Source organism: Danio rerio, chromosome 4, assembly GCF_052040795.2.
Source record: "Danio rerio strain M-AB ecotype USA chromosome 4, GRCz13ab, whole genome shotgun sequence".
Classification (NCBI taxonomy): Eukaryota; Metazoa; Chordata; class Actinopteri; order Cypriniformes; family Danionidae; genus Danio; species Danio rerio.
In genome coordinates, this window is record NC_141024.2 from 4,377,323 (window position 1) to 4,393,624 (window position 16,302).

Here is a 16,302-nt window from a genome sequence, read left to right on the forward strand (position 1 = left end):
GTGATGAATTAGCCTGCTGCCACTTACGCACAACACACACGTGTTCGCACAAACACCCTCTGACACACACATACACACTTCCTCTACCGCCCTCTCTATCCCTAAGCCTCTTCCAAGAAAACAGCCCCAGAGGTGACATTGGTTTGATGCTGTAAACACATCTGTGTGTGTGTGCGCATGTTTACACTTAAATGTCCCTACAAGTATTGCAACGCCAGTTATATTAGACCTTGTGGGGACTTTTTTTTTGTTTTTTTGGTCAGGATTAACCCAACAGTGAAATTGGCTTGATACTGTATATGTGTGGGTACACTTTATAGTTTATAAATTGTAGTTTATACATTGATACATTGTGGGGACCACATGTCCCCAGGAGTATAGCAATACCAGTTCATTTTGACCTTGTGGGGACTTTTTTTTTATTTTTATTTTTATTTTTTGGTTAGGGTTAAACCAGCAGTGACATTGGTTTGATGCTTTAAATGGTTTGTGTGTGTGTGTACAACTTATTTTTACATTGTGGGGACCAAATGTCCCCACTAGTATTGCAATGCCATGTATTTTTGACTTTATGAGGACAGTTTTTTCTTTTTTCTTTTTTTTTTTTTGGTCAGGATTAACCCAACAGTGACATTGGTTTGATACTGTATATGTGTGTATACACTTTGTAGGTTATAAATTGTAGTTTAAACATTAATATCTTGTGGGGACCACATGTCCCCTGGAGTAGAGCAATACCAGTTCATTTTGACCTTATGGGGACTTTTTTTTTTGGTTAGGGTTAAACCAGCGGTGACATTGGTTTGATGCTGTGAATGTGTGTGTATGTGTACACCTTGTATTTCTTACGTTGTGGGGGCCAAATGTCCCCACAAGTATTGCAATGGCAGTTATTTTTGACCTTGTGGGGACATCTTTTTTTATTTTGGTTAAGGTTAACCCAGCGGTGACATTGGTTTGATGCTGTAAGTGTGTGTGTATACACTTTGCATTTCATACATTGTCAGGACCACATGTCCCCAGGAGTAAAATAATACCAGTTCATTTTGACCTTGGTAAATATGGCGACATTTTTTCATTGGGGTTAACCCAGCGGTGACATTGGTTTAATGCTACAAACATTTGTGTACACCTTGTATTTCTTACATTGTGGGAACCAAATGTCCCCACAAGTATTGTCACGGCAGTTATTTGTACCCTTGTGGGTACATATTTTTGGGGTGGGGTTAGGGTTAACCCAACAGTCACATTGGTTTAATACTGTAAACATGTTTGTGTATGTGTACACACTTTGTATTTGTTACATTATGGGGACCAAATGTCCCCAGAAGTATTGCAAATACCAGCTAATCTTGACATTGTGAGGACTTTTTTCTGGGGTTATGGTTGACCCAGTGATATTGGTTTATTGCCATAAAGGTGTGTGTGTGTGTGTGTGTGTGTGTGTGTGTGTGTGTGTGTGTGTGTGTGTGTGTGTGTGTGTGTGTGTGTGTGTGTGTGTGTGTGTGTGTGTGTGTGTGTATGCGCGTGTGCGTGTGTGTGTGCGCGTGTGTGTGCATGCATGTGTGCGCGCGTGTGTGCGCCTTGAATCTCTTTTATTCCTACCAAATGTCCCCGCAAGTATAGCAATACCAGGTAATGTTGACCTTGTGGGAAGATGTTTTTGGGTCCATTAGAAAGAACAGCTCTTAAATCACACAGAATTAAATATTTAGAAAATGTAAAAGTGCTGATTGTTTTCTTGTGAGGTTTGGGTTTAGGGGTAATGTTGGGGAAAGTGAACAGAATATACAGTTTGTGCACTATAAAAGTCATTACGTCTATGGGAGGTCTCCATAAAGATATCTGTACAAGTGTGTGTGTGGACGTTGGCTCAGAGAGACTATTCTGACAATTTTAATCCATTTGCAAGATTGCAATATTACCTTAAGTTTTCCCTGAGATTAATGAAACATAAAAAGCTGCAGTGATTTTTCTTTAAAGAACCACTTAAGCAAATATTTCAATGAGGCGCTCATAAAGACTGACTGAATTATTAATCATGCTGCAATTCTCTTTCTAATACATTCGACATACCTTTAATTCACACAAATACCCTGTCAGCATTACTGTAAAAGGTAATAATATTTCAGTCATCCCACTTTCATTTCCACATTGTATTCTCTATATATGTCTTCGCAGTGATAGACATTTCAGTGTGAATATTTCAAAGTATTTTGCTTACAGGTTGGATTCTTTCTAGTTTGTTATTCAGAATTCAACCAGGCTTTTATTTTCATCCTGAATGACTTTGTGTTTCAATGCTTGATTCAAAGCTGTTTTACTTACAGTAGATTAATGAGAAAAAAAGAAGATTAAAAAGCCACGACAATTCTGTATATAACAGCTTTTAGACTAAAGATTCACAACAATCCCTTCCTTCCCATCCGTATACAGTATGTTTATATGACAAGAGCCCAATAAGTTTAAACACCTGCATAAAGGCTTTCTGCATTGTCAGGTTTTGCTAGATAGGACAGTTCTTTATTAATCTCCTGGAGGAAATTGAGGTGGTACAGCAACGAACATAAATCACAGAACAGGAAATAGCAATGACTGCTGTTCAGTTGCATGCCATGATAATAAACAGACAAAGATTTGAGAGAGGATATCAATTAATCTAATTTAAAAGCGACGTTTTAGTTATATTGTATACAGTCGAATACAAAATGATTGCAAGTTAAATAGTTTCTAAAAAGGCTTCTCAAGCGTTTGTTCAACATATTTTTAAACGTGAGATTTTTATTAACTAATTTCTAATAACTTTAGATGGCAATACATAATATTTTTCTACTTGGGCCATGGCCACACTAATATCTTTTCATAAAAAAATATATTTTCCTCTCTTTTTCTGTCTTCCATCCACACTGAGACTGCATTTTTAGGAAATGAAAGCATACCTTGCTGAAAACTCTGTTCAAAGTTGATAAATTCATGGAGAAATGGATAGATCGCTGTTTTATGTTGCAGTGTAGACTGTAAAAACAGAGACTTTTGAAGCCAATAGTGCATTTTAGTTATGTGACGCAGTCATGTGAACAATTCAGCTAACATGGTGGACGACATTGTAAAGCTGATAATTTGGATTCTGCCCTTATTAAAGATTAATGTCAGATTGTACATTTCTTCAACATTTTGCCACAAAGTTTCAAACAGATGGAAAGTAAATAAATGACTGGCAGATATGACACAAGCGTCTTACATCTGTGTGCATGCGCAGTACATAAACAAAAGCATTTTTGGTCATTTTAGTGTGGATGACAATTTTTTCGGAAAGAACTAAAATCAACAAACTTCAAATTTATTTGGATTAGTGTAGATGTAGCTTTAATTTGCATCCATAGTACTCAGTTTAAAGTGCAGTTTAAAACATTACCTAGGTTATTATGTTAATTAAAGAAGTTAAGATAATTAGGCAAGTCATAAAACAACAGGTTTGTTCTGTAGACAATCTGTAGCCCCCCTGTTTATTTTATTCCCCAATATCTGTTTAACGGAGAGCAGATTTTTTCAACACATTTCTAAACATAATAGTTGTAATAACTCATTTCTAATAACTGATTTGTTTTATTTTTGCCATGATGACAGTAAATAATATTTGACTAGATATTTTTCAAGACACTTCTATACAGCTTAAAGTGACATTTAAAGGCTTAACTAGGTTAATTAGGTTAACTAGGCAGGTTAGGGGAATTTGGCAAGTTATTGTATAACGATGGTTTATTCTGTAGACTATCGGGAAAAAAAGTTAGCTTAAAGCGGCTAATATTGACCTTAAAATGGTTCATAAAAAATTAAAAACTGCTTTTATTCTAGCCGAAATAAAACAAATAAGACTTTTTCTAGAAGAAAAAATATTATCAGACATACTGTAAAAATTTCCTTACTCTGTTAAGCAAAATTTTGAAAATATTTTTTAAAAAGTTTAATAATTAGGATTTCAACTGTATATGTATATATATATATATATATATATATATATATATATATATATATATATATATATATATATATATATATATTTTTTTTTTTTTTTTTTTTTATTATCATTATTATTTTCTTAAGGAAAAATTGTTCGTAAATGTTGTCCTTTAATTTGTTTTAAGAAATTACTTCTAGCCCAACTAAAATAAATATATACTTTTCAAAGAAGAAAAAAATTTTTATAGGAAATATTGTAAAGCTTCAATTTTATTTCTCCAAACATCACGTGGGAAATATCTGCAAAAGAAAAAACATTTTACTTGAATAATTTTGATGTCAACTGTATATCACAAAAACAAACACTCAGCCTGGCATTTTGTCTGTTATGCACTGACAAAATCTGATGTCTGCAAAATTGTTGCAAAGTGTTGAATTTACACACACAACATTAATTTAGCAATGTTCAACCTAATTTGTGTGTTTAAATTCAGCCCAAAGAAATTGTTTACGACCACTCAACTTAAAACAAACTATAGTAAATTCAAGCAATCACCTTTGAATTATTTTGTTCAGTCTATAAGCTAATCTGCTTCTTAATTCTGAAACAGTATATTTTTAAATACTGCATTGTTGCATTGCGTTTCTGGGCAAAACAGTATACAGCTCCCACAAGGGTCAATATGGCCAGCTCATCAGATCAGATCAGACACCGCTACACTTCTCTCTCAAATAAGCGCTCCTGCTGAGCATCAGAGGCCGCTGGCTTGGGTAATATCCAAGCCCTTCAGTCAAACAGAGTTGAGAAATCACATGCTTATCAAGCTCAGATCGGAGCCCCTGGAGATCATCTGAAAGCCGGACCACCACCTCCTCCTCCTCCTCCCGGGACACTGAAGCCTGCTGAGACGGGGAAACACAAGAGAGAGATGGAACACAATGCACCGGCCGAGGGTTTTTCACAGAGCGCTCATTGTTTTCCACTGTAAAAGCATTTGTGCTACAGAGACCCTTTCTGAGGCTCTGGCCATGCCACGCCATTGGTTGCGGGGGCGGTGTGTGCGTTCCTCTGCTGCTCTGTGATTTCTCTACTTTCACCACACTGAAAAAACTAAATATTCACTGGATTTACTACGTTTTTGTTAGGGTAAGTGGGTGCAAACTATATATTTGGGCTGAATTTAAACCAACAAATTGCATTTAGTAATTTGTTGGTTTAAATTCAGCCCATATAAATTGCTTGCAACCACTTACCCTAACAAAAATGTAAATCCAGTCAATATTTAGTTTTTTCAGCGCAGCTTTTAAAGGCATCTGTGTGTATCCGCAGGGATGTGAGCTGCTCTGTGCATTTGTGTTTGTCTCCTACACTCCTAAAATAAAATTTGGTTTGTATTTGCACTCTAAAAAAATAACTCACAAGGCCTGTTACCACTAGTTTAAAACTTTATTGTAACTTAAAAATTCTAAAATGCTGATGAGATTAAAACTTTTAAGTTGCCAGAATAATTTTATTAAGTTTTCAAAACAGGAAGATATTGAAAATCATGTCAGTTTTTAAATGCAGCTGATTGAAAGGTAAAATATATCTGCCAAGAAATTGGGTTGATAACTCACACTAATGGAGTTGTTTTGTATGTTTAAGTCCACACACTGTTGTTTTTTGTTGTTATGTTTTTTTTATACTGATAATGTTGGACAGAACATGATTTTGTTTTGTAAAACAATGAAACCTTGTGATTTAATACAAATAAAAAACTAACAAAAAACAAAAATATTGTTGTTAAATGTGTTTCTTACAAGCATGAACAGTAAATTTGAAAACAACTGGGTTTGTTTTCAATTTTAATAATAAAAACATTTATAAAACAACTTATTTTTTAAATTTTCAACTGCAGCTCTGCACAAGACTTTTGGCCAGCGGAGAAATTAAAATGGTTGTGCCGAACTGAGTCTGGTTCTCTCAAGGTTTTATTTTCTTCACTCTTCTATTGGTGAAGTTTTTTTCCCCTCTCCGCTGTCGCCACTGGCTTTCATGGTTGAGGATCTGTAGAGCTACACATCGATGAATTTGCTCTTCAGTGTTTGGGCTCTCAGTAATGATTTCAAATCACACTGAACTGAGCTAAACTGAACTGAACTTAAACACTACAAACTGAACTACCCTAATCCAGTTACTATGACCATTTATGTGAAGCTGCTTTGACACAGTCTACATTGTAAAAGCGCTATACAAATAAAGCTGAATTGAATTGAATTGAATTAAAAATTAGATTTTTTTGCTATATAAAAATGCCTCTGATTGAAGAGGAAAAGATTTGGCTAACATAATAAAGTTTGTTGTCTGAACTTCATTCTGTTAGATGTTGTCATAATTTCAATATTTTAATGCAGACTGTTGCGTTAATTTATTATTATTTTTTATCTAAACAATATTTTTTAGAGTGTACAGTTGAACTCAAAATTATTTGCTCATCACGTAAATTATTATTTTATTTCTTGAAATATTTCCCAAACAGAGCTATTTTTCGATGTATTTACAATAACATTTTTGCCTTCTGGAGAAAGTCTTTGAACTAAACAACTCCTAAAACTACTGTTCTTTATAGACCATTTTGAGAAATGCAAACAATAACACATTTTTTTAATACATTTTCTGTTTTACATGTTTAATTTCCATAGCTTCCGAAAACCCAAAAAGGTCCACATATTGATAAATAATGACATGATACATGTTTTAATGTGAACCTATGATTGTATAGCCTCTTGTTACAGTTATGAAATAGTTTGATAACAAGCTGGAAATGTTCATGGGCCAATGACATGACCATATTGAAATGGTCTATTGGCATTGATGAAATCTTCAGAATAGTGTTTAGAAAATGTCTTATCCGCGGATACTGTTTCTGAGTCCAAGCCGCTACTCATTTGAATTTAGAAAATATTGGTTAATGAACACTTTTTAATGAACATATATATTTATATTATGTATTATAATATAAATATATTTCTTGTCTTCTTAAACATTATTTTTTTTTAAATAAGTTTTTATGAAAAATTGTACTTGCTCTCCTCTATTGTCCAATGACTTGTCTAATTTCCCTAACTTGCCTAGTTAAGCCTTTAAATGTCACTTTAAGCAGTAATATCTTGCAAAATATCAAGTCAAATATGATGTACTGTCATCATGGAGAGAACAAAAGAAATCAGCTATTTGAATTGATTTATTAAAACTATTATGTTTAGAAATATATTGAAAGAATTTTCTTTCTGTTAAACAGAAATTGGGGGGACAATATACTTATGGGGGGGCTAATAATTCTAAATTAATAAAATAAATTTGTAAATGTGTTGAATAAATCTTAAAGCTAGGTTTGGGAAATATTTTCACAGAGATAAATATCACAGGAGGTCTAATAATTTTGACTTCAGCTGCATATTTCGAAAGTGTCATGGACTTCGAGTGGGATTTTCAGTGTCGGTCTGCTGGACGGGTGGACAAACAGAGGTGGCAAACGTGCGTCACTGTCGAAATCACATGCCAGGCGTGAAACAATGACAGCTCTGTGGTTCATGGCACGAGTGGGATGTGCAAGACCACATCACCTCTTTCTGAAGACAAGTGCTGCCGCGGGACCAACAGACGCCTGCGTGCAGCTCAGATAAGAGGAAATGATGGATATGTTTGGCAGCTGGATGAGCAGATACGCAACAGCAGCAGAATGTGGACGACCACATACAAACAAATCAGTTCTTCGATGGTTTTGCTTCAGGATTAAGAAGCAGCATTTACAGCTGAAGCCAAAATTATTAGAAATTTTATTTCTTCAAATATTTCCCAAAAACCATTTTAAGGTTGATATTATTAGCCTGCTTAAGCCATATTTGTTTTGATAGTCTACAGAACAAACTACTGTTGTTAATTGACTTGCCTAATTAACCTAGTTAAGCCTTTAAATGTCACTTTAAGCTGTTTAGAAGTGTCTTGATTAACATCTATAGTCAAATATTATTTGTCATCATGGCAAAGATAAAATAAATCAGTTGTTAAATGAGTTATTAAAACTATTATGTTTAGAAATGTGTTGAAAAAATCTGCTCTCCGTTAAACAGAAATTGGGGGATAAATATACTAATGGGGGGCTAATAAATCAGGAGGGCTAATAAGTCTGACTTCAACATGTTTAAAACCATTGCAGATTTGATTTTAGAGTATGTGCTAAAATCTAGGCTAAATATCAAACGTTGAACGTGGAAAATTTTGTGTCATGTCAAGTTTCTTGTGGCATAGTCGGAGTATTTGGAAATCTAGGCAATCCTTGTCACTCCTCATTCTGCAGAAAAGGATTTAGACATTGACTGCTCTTTTATATGCTAAAGAGATTAATGGAGGGCTGTAAGAAGAGATTTGAAACCATCACAGTTTAACTCTCATGCTTACTACTATGAACTGCAAATGTCTAACAATAGTGCCCTCTTGAAACAAAATGTATTGCCTTATTGGAAATAAGATCAGAAATAGAAATCAGAATTATTTGCCCTCCTGTATATTTTTTTTAACGGAGAGCAGATTTTCGCAACACATTTCTAAACATAGTAGTTTTAATAACTCATTTCTTATAACTGATTTCTTTTCTCTTCGCCATGATGACAGTAAATAGTATTTAACCAGATATTTTCCAAGACACTTCTATACAGAAGTGACATTTAAAGACTTAACTAGGTTAATTAGGGTAAAATTAGTGTAATTAGGCAAGTCATTGTACAACAGTGTTTTTTTCTGTAGACAGTCGAAACAAATGTAGCTTATGGAGGGTAATAATTTTGACCTTAAAATGTTTTTTTAAAAATTAAAAATTGCTTTTATTTTAGCCGAAATGAAACAAATCAGACTTTCTCCAGAAGAAAAAAAATATTATAGAAAATACTGTGAATAATTCTTTGTTCTGTCAAACATCTTTTGGGAAAAGCAGCAATGAAAGGGACCTCGCACATGGGCTCACCCCCGCCCAGTAGCGTTAGGATGACAGAGAACAATGGACAAAAACCATTTAAGCTATATATAATTCTGATTAAAATCACAGATTTATGCCATACTTCCTTCTGTCAGCAGGTGGCGCTATGACTGTGACTTAATATTGACATGTTACTGTCTTCAGGAGAGGAATCATTGAACATTGTGTGGCTGTATTATTTGTACTTCCTCCTCCATGTCGAAGCACTGAACTTTGTCAGTCTGCCACGGACTTTTTTTTTTTGTAGATTTTGTAGCCTGATCTCACGAGGAAACAGACGTATTTTTTATTTTGTCAGTTTAGTGGCTAATTTGTATGAGTTCATTTTCGTATGATTTAAAAAATGAGGCGCGGCACCCAACAACCCCATTCACACGAGGCTTCAGCGTCAACGCTTGACTGAAGGGGTGTCTGAAGTTGGGGCTGAAGCGATCGTCATAGAAGCGTCAGCCAATGAAATTCAGTCAGCAACAGGCAACTGTCTACCTGGTGTATTTGCATACAGCAATCTGATTGGCTGACGCTTCCATCGGCACTTGAAAAGTTGAGCTAGTCCCAACTTCTGCAGCAAGCAAGGCCACTGAAGTGGCGCCGATGGATCCACAATGCAGTTCGGCAACGCTTGATGTCACCCATTCAAAGTAAATAAGAAGCGTTGACGCTGATGCCCCGTGTGAATTGGGCATTTGGGTGATGAGCAAATTCTTCAATCATACAAATTCATACGAATTAGCCACTAAGTCTAAAAGTTACGAATTGCTGTGAGATTGCGTTGGATTTTGACATGTTTGATGTGTATGGCAATTTTCGTACCGGTGTGTAAGACGTAGCTCGGGGGCCACTTCGTCAAAAGTGCATAGGTGGTGCTGTTGAGTCGTTTTGCCACACCCACTTCTGAAACCTATAACAAAAGTAAATTTTCGCTGTTTCGAATGTGCGTGCAAAGTTTTTTGAGTTTTCAAACATGTTTAGACCCTCAAAAATTGCCTTTTATTCTAGAGAAGAAGCAGAAATGGAGCACTTCCAATAGGACCTACTGGAATTTTGTGGCTGCATTGTGATCATTAAAGAGTCCTTCAAATGTGAATGATTCTTAAAATAATTCTGCTTGACTAGATTTTTAACAATTGACTTTTCAAGAAGTCTAAATAAAAATACCAGACAGCGATTCAGACTTTTTGGACAGGTAGAAGCAGTCATCTGTGTGTCTGAAGAAAGCAGACTGACATTGCTCTGCCAGTCAAGCGTGATTTCACCACCAATCCCTCCAAACCTCCCGTAGCTGCTGATTTTCTGCTCAATTTGAAACGGGGACAGGAGGTTTCCGCATTTATGGTAACGTGTTAAAGTGCTTTCTCCTGGAGTGAGGTCGTGTCCTCTCTCCCCCTTCCTCCACCGCAATTGCTCAGGAATGGAAATGCTCTCCTCTCCATTCTTCAAGCAGAGATGATCCATTCATATCCTGCCATCATTGCCATTGTCATCTCCCTTTGACTTTGCTTTCAGGTTAAATTCAAAGCTCTATCACTTCTTGATTAAAGGCTTGGAGTGAATCCAGGATGCTGAGGTTGTCTAAAGTCTAGTTTAGGTGGCTATTGGTTATGTTTAGTTCTTTGCTTTGGCGTCACACTAGTTCCTTTTCCCCCTGAAACTTTTGGTTGGATTGTATTTCTGTTTGCTTTTTTTTATGCATTGTACAAAGCGTACACATATAAGCATCTCTTTTGTTGGCTTCTTCTCTATTCTCATAAGAGGAAGAAACAAATTCATTGCTAAACACGTGTCCTTGTGTATTTTCTATCCATCTACTCCAGTAAAAATCTAATATTTTTAAATGTTACGTTTACTCTCCCTAGACAACTTATTAAATCATAACAGTCCCCCTGTTTATTTTTTCTCCCAATTTCTGTTTAACGGAGAGCAGATTTTTTCAATACATTTCTAATCATAATAGTTTTAATAACTCATCTCTGATAACTGATTTATTTCATTTTGGCCATGATGACAGCACATACTATTTGACTAGATATTTTTCAAGACACTTCTATACAGCTTAAAGTGACATTTAAAGGCTTAACTAGGTTAAATAGGTTAACTAGGCAGGTTAGGGTCATTAGGCAAGTTATTGTATAACGATTTTTTGATTTTAACGATTTTGACCTTAAAATGGATTTTTAAAAATTAAAAACTGCTTTTATTCAAGCCAAAATAAAACAAATAAGACTTTCTCCAGGAGAAAAGAAATATTATCAGACATACTGTGAAAATTTCCTTGCTCTGTTATTTGCCATTATAGACAAATATTTAAAAAGAAATAAATTCAAAGGGGGTTTGAATAATTCTGACTTTTACTGTAAATCATTAAATGGCTTAGCTTCATCTTACCTCTCGGCCCTCTTAACTGAGCACCTTCTAACCAAATCACTTTGCTCATCAAATCAGAGACTTTTAAGGATTCCTAAGGGTGATTTCACACCTGCTTTATTTAGTTCGGTTGAATCGCACTAAAGTTTGTTTTCCCTTTTGGTGCGGTTTGTTTGGGCAGGTGAGAATGCAGCAATCGTACTCAAGTGTGCACCAAAAGCGGACCAAATAACCGTAACGAGATCTGCTTGAAGAGGTGACCTCGGTACGCTTTCAAACGAACCCTGGAGCGGTTCATTTGTGGTGAGAATATGATCCATACTAAAACAGGTCCAACCGCAAAAAGTACTGCACCTTTTGGACTAATCCAGCTGCCGTAGACTGATGCGCTGTGCATTATGGGATATGGAGAAAAATATTTGTTGACAGCGCTTTACCATTAGAGAGAGAGAGAGGGGAAAACATTACCTGATGGATCGTTGGTAATATTTCCGCAAGACGACCATGTCGAAGTTTAGCTAAATGAATTCACGCCTCCTCCTGAAGTGACGAGTGTTGCATTAAAACATTCTTTTTCAGCCGCAGCCACGCTTTATTGTCCCAATGTATAGTTTGTCTAAAGCAGGGATACAATCAGTCAGCGCAGACGTCCCTCCATAGTAAAAACAACATTTTGTGTCTGCCAGTTTTGTTTACTTGCGGGAGTTCAATTGGAATTTCCCACACATAAATTCTGACCAATCAATAAGCAGTTTAGGATCTATGTTCAACAACACCTGGCCAGTGGAAGATGTGGATTTTGTCAGATGACTGCATTTTGGTTCTTTTCAACTGGTTCGGACCAAAGCTAGCAGTGTGGTGTGAAAACGACCCAAAGAAGGCAAATAAATGCAACAATGTATCATTTATTGCCCTTGGTCCGGTCCAAATGAAGCAAACTAAAGATGTAAAAGCACCCTAAGTCTAGTCTAAAATGTCAGGGTATTCGAGCATTCTCTGTAGCTGCTCCTCAACTTTGGAATGTTGTGCCTCTTTTCATTAGATTGGCGCCATCTCTGTTAGTTTGTAAATCTAAGTTTGACAAAGCTTTTAACACTTGAACTGGGTTTTATTTCATATTTTTCTGCCTTTAAAGCAGGTAAAAGTTTTTTTTCTTTTATACTTTGTATTATTATTATTATTATTTTACTCTGTTTTGTCTATTACTCTATGACTTACTCTTGTTGTTTGTGGTTTTTAGTTTTGGTCAACTTGGGGTGTTTTTATTTGTGCTATATAAATTCCAAGTAGGGCATGTTGCTTGGATTAGCATCTATGTCAGAATTACAATCAGAATTAAGGGATACGTTTACCTTTTATGTTAAGTTTGGGCTTACACTTCTACATCTTATCCAAATATTATTCCGCTCTGATTTTGGGAATAATTTACTGGTAGGGTTGGGGAATAGGTAAACATTACAAAAATGATGTTCCAGGAACAACATAGGGTAACACTTTATTTTGATGGTCCATTTGAGTATTAGTAGACTGTCTGCTTAATATCTGTTGATACTGCTCCTTCAACAGACATTTAACTCTGCAAGTCAACTTACACTAACCATAACCCCAACCTAACAGTCTACACATAATCCAATGAGAACAAATTAGTCATGTAGATGCAATGTAACTTAAATTCAGCAAACGGACCATCAAAATAAAGTGTAACCCAACATAGAGTAGATGCTAAACCAGGATCACATTGTACCCCTTTAAAGTGAATGAATGGTTCGGCAGACTCAGTAGTGCTATTATAGACTGTGGATGTCATGAGCCTGATGATATTTCAATTAAACCCTCTTAGTGGCAGAACTGTGATCTAAACAAAATGCTATTGGTTGTTTTCTTAAATGGGGAGGGGCTACATAATATGCCCCGCCCTGATATCAAACAAAGCTACATGTTTCAAGGCACTTCAGGGGATTCAGCTGTAATAAGCAGAGACTGTGAGCAGAATCACCTGCAGAGATGCTTGTTGCCGGGTGAACCAGGGGGAATATGCGGTTGTCATGGTGCAACAATATATGACCAGTTTTAAACGAGGACAGAGAAAAGAGAATGAAAAAAAACAGGAAATACAGAGACAATGAAGATAAATAAACATGGAAAACAAGAGCTCTTGATGGGGGAGGATGAGCTGTAGTCGCCCACTGAGATGATTCATCTTTATGTGTGTGTGTGTGTGTGTGTGTGTGTGGTTGTGTGTGTGTGTGCCACTAAATGTTTTCTGCAAGGCCATCAGACCCCAGTTATATTAAGTGGAAATTGTTGTCTGAGTCATATTTCACCCTAATGTCCAAAGAAAAACTCGGATTATATGTTGATTGCAGTAAATGGACCGTAAAGGTTTGTTTTTGCATACAAAGGTTTTTTGTTTGTGACTATTCGTTTTTTTCTGTTAAATCTCAAGCTAAATAAATCAATCAATAGTTGCTGTAATGTAAAGTAAATACAGTATTACATATTTTTAAGTACACTGAAAAAATTATTCAGAGATGATTCCTTGGATTTACTCAATTTGTTTACGTTAAGTGGTTGTAAATAATTTATTTGTGTTGAATTTAAACAAATAAAGTAAGTTGTACATTATTAAACTTAATTTGTTTGTTTAAATTCAACACAAATAAATTATTTGCAACAGTTCTGCATGCAACACTTTTTTCAGTGTATTTATGTCATAGAAACATGTTAAAAATAAATGATTTGGATCATTTTTGAAATATTAATGAGTGAAATATTGAACTATACAAAACTGTCATGTCTTTCCAATTAAATTCGTCACACAAGTAAACATTTATTTAATAAATACATCAAATTTTACTTATTAATTCCCATTTTTTTATTCCTTTTTAGTAGTTGTGAGTGGTTATTAAGACATTCATTCATACGAAGGTGCCAATGTTGTTTTAATAATAGTTTTTATAAAGAATACACAAATATTCATTTGTCTACACCACGGGTGTCCCAAACTCAGTCCTGGAGGTCTGGGGCCTCATGTACGAAGACTTGCTTTGAATTCATACCAAAACATTGCGTACACTGAAAAAAGTGTTGCATGCAGAACTGTTGCAAACAATTTGTTTGTGTTGAATTTAAACAAACAAATTAAGTTTAGTAATGTTCAACTTAATTTGTTTGTTTAAATTCAGCCCAAATAAATTGTTTACAACCTCTTAACGTAAATAAATTGAGTAAATCCAAGGAATCATCTTTGAATATTTTTTTTCAGTTTACGCACAAAGCTGTAAATGTGTGTACGCAGAAAAAATTTCAGATGTATGAAACTGCGTACTGCGTACGCCGATTCCCACACATATTCTCTTTGTACAACCAAACTAGCGTGAAACTGAGCGCACGTGCACGAGCACAAAACTCCTCCCTGCCTCCTCCCCCTAATAAATATGCTAATGACTCTACTTTGGCAAAACCAAGCGAAAAAGCAATGGCAAAAGCACGCCAGAAGAGAAACTTTGAACAGAATGTGATTTGGAGGTCATCCTATCGGAGGAAATACCGGAGAAATATGGTGTTATTTGCAAGTTTGTCCTCCAGAATTAATAACAAAAAACATAGAGTAGGAGAGCTGACGTGGTTAACGCAGTCGGGTCTGAACAGCGCACACCTGAAGTGGCACACCTCATTGGACATCAGCAGCGCAAGGGGTGTGGCTCGTAAAGCGCATGGCAACATGTTTTGACACTATCATTCATGATCCCGGTTTGAATCCAGCGTCACATAGCGTCCCCCGATACATATCAGATTTTTTCTACTCTTCATCACGAGGAAGACACATAGGAATCATTAATAAGTGTGTGTATTATGTTAAGCACAATTGAACATCACAATATTTGCACATTTATTGAATGGAAATGTTTCAGATTCACGTAGCCTATGCAAATTCGTCTTCAGATGGCGCCTTTATAGCAATGTGTGTGCAGTCGATCGCTCCGAGGACATTGGGAAAACCGGCGATCGCTGCAAGTTGCGCTTTAATGTTTGGCCGGTCAACTGCATGGTATGGAAATCTTATACCTGCTAGACATACGGATGATCCCGTCCCAAACAGCTGGCATTGCTTAAAGATAGTTTGTAGTTTGCAGTTTAACACAACTGCCTCTAGGAGTCGCCAATGTAAATAAAACAAACACACACACACACACAAAAAAAAAAAATGCGCGAACTCACATTGGGCGCCACAACGAAGGATGAGGAGGGAGCCACAAGTCGTCCCAGAGTCTCCTCAAAGTCCAGCTCACTGTTAACGCTTTTTGTAAATTACATCGTATTTACCTGTGATGCGGTATGTTACTGTATACTACCTGACAAAAGTCTTGTCATCGATCTCAGTTGTAAGAGCAACAAATATTATCTTGACTACTAGTTGATCATTTGGAAAAGTGTCAGAAGGTCGGTTTTTCTAATGAATTAAATGTTGAACTGTATCTCAATCATCACACTGCACAAGACTACTGAACCAACCCAAGATTCTCACAGAAATCAGTCAAGTTATAGTAGTAATAGTTTTTTTTTTTATTCCTTTTTCGTAGTTGTGAGTGGTTATTAAGACATTCATTCATATGAAGGTGCCAATGCTGTTTTAATAATAGTTTTTATAAAGAATACACAAATATACATTTGTCTACACCACGGGTGTCCCAAACTCATTCCTGGAGGTCTTTGGCCTCATGTACGAAGACTTGCTTTGAATTCATACCAAAACAACTACAGTACGTTTGGTGAAGGAGACATCATGGTTTGGGGTTACATTGAGTATGGAGGCATGCGAGAGATCTGCAGAGTGGATGGCAACATCAACAGCCTGAGGTATCAAGACATTTGTGCTGCCCATTACATTACAAACTTCAGGAGAGGGTGAAGATAGCGCTCCAGTTAATCTTTTATTCTGTGGCAAATATCCTTCATGCCA

The 16,302-nt window shown here is 36.0% G+C and overlaps 1 protein-coding gene across 5 annotated transcripts in view; it reads left to right on the forward strand.

The window, feature by feature from the left end:
* Nucleotides 1–16,302, forward strand: part of LOC147844603 (uncharacterized) — a 240,158-nt gene that overhangs the window by 188,681 nt on the left and 35,175 nt on the right. The gene's annotated exons all lie outside the window — the stretch shown is intronic.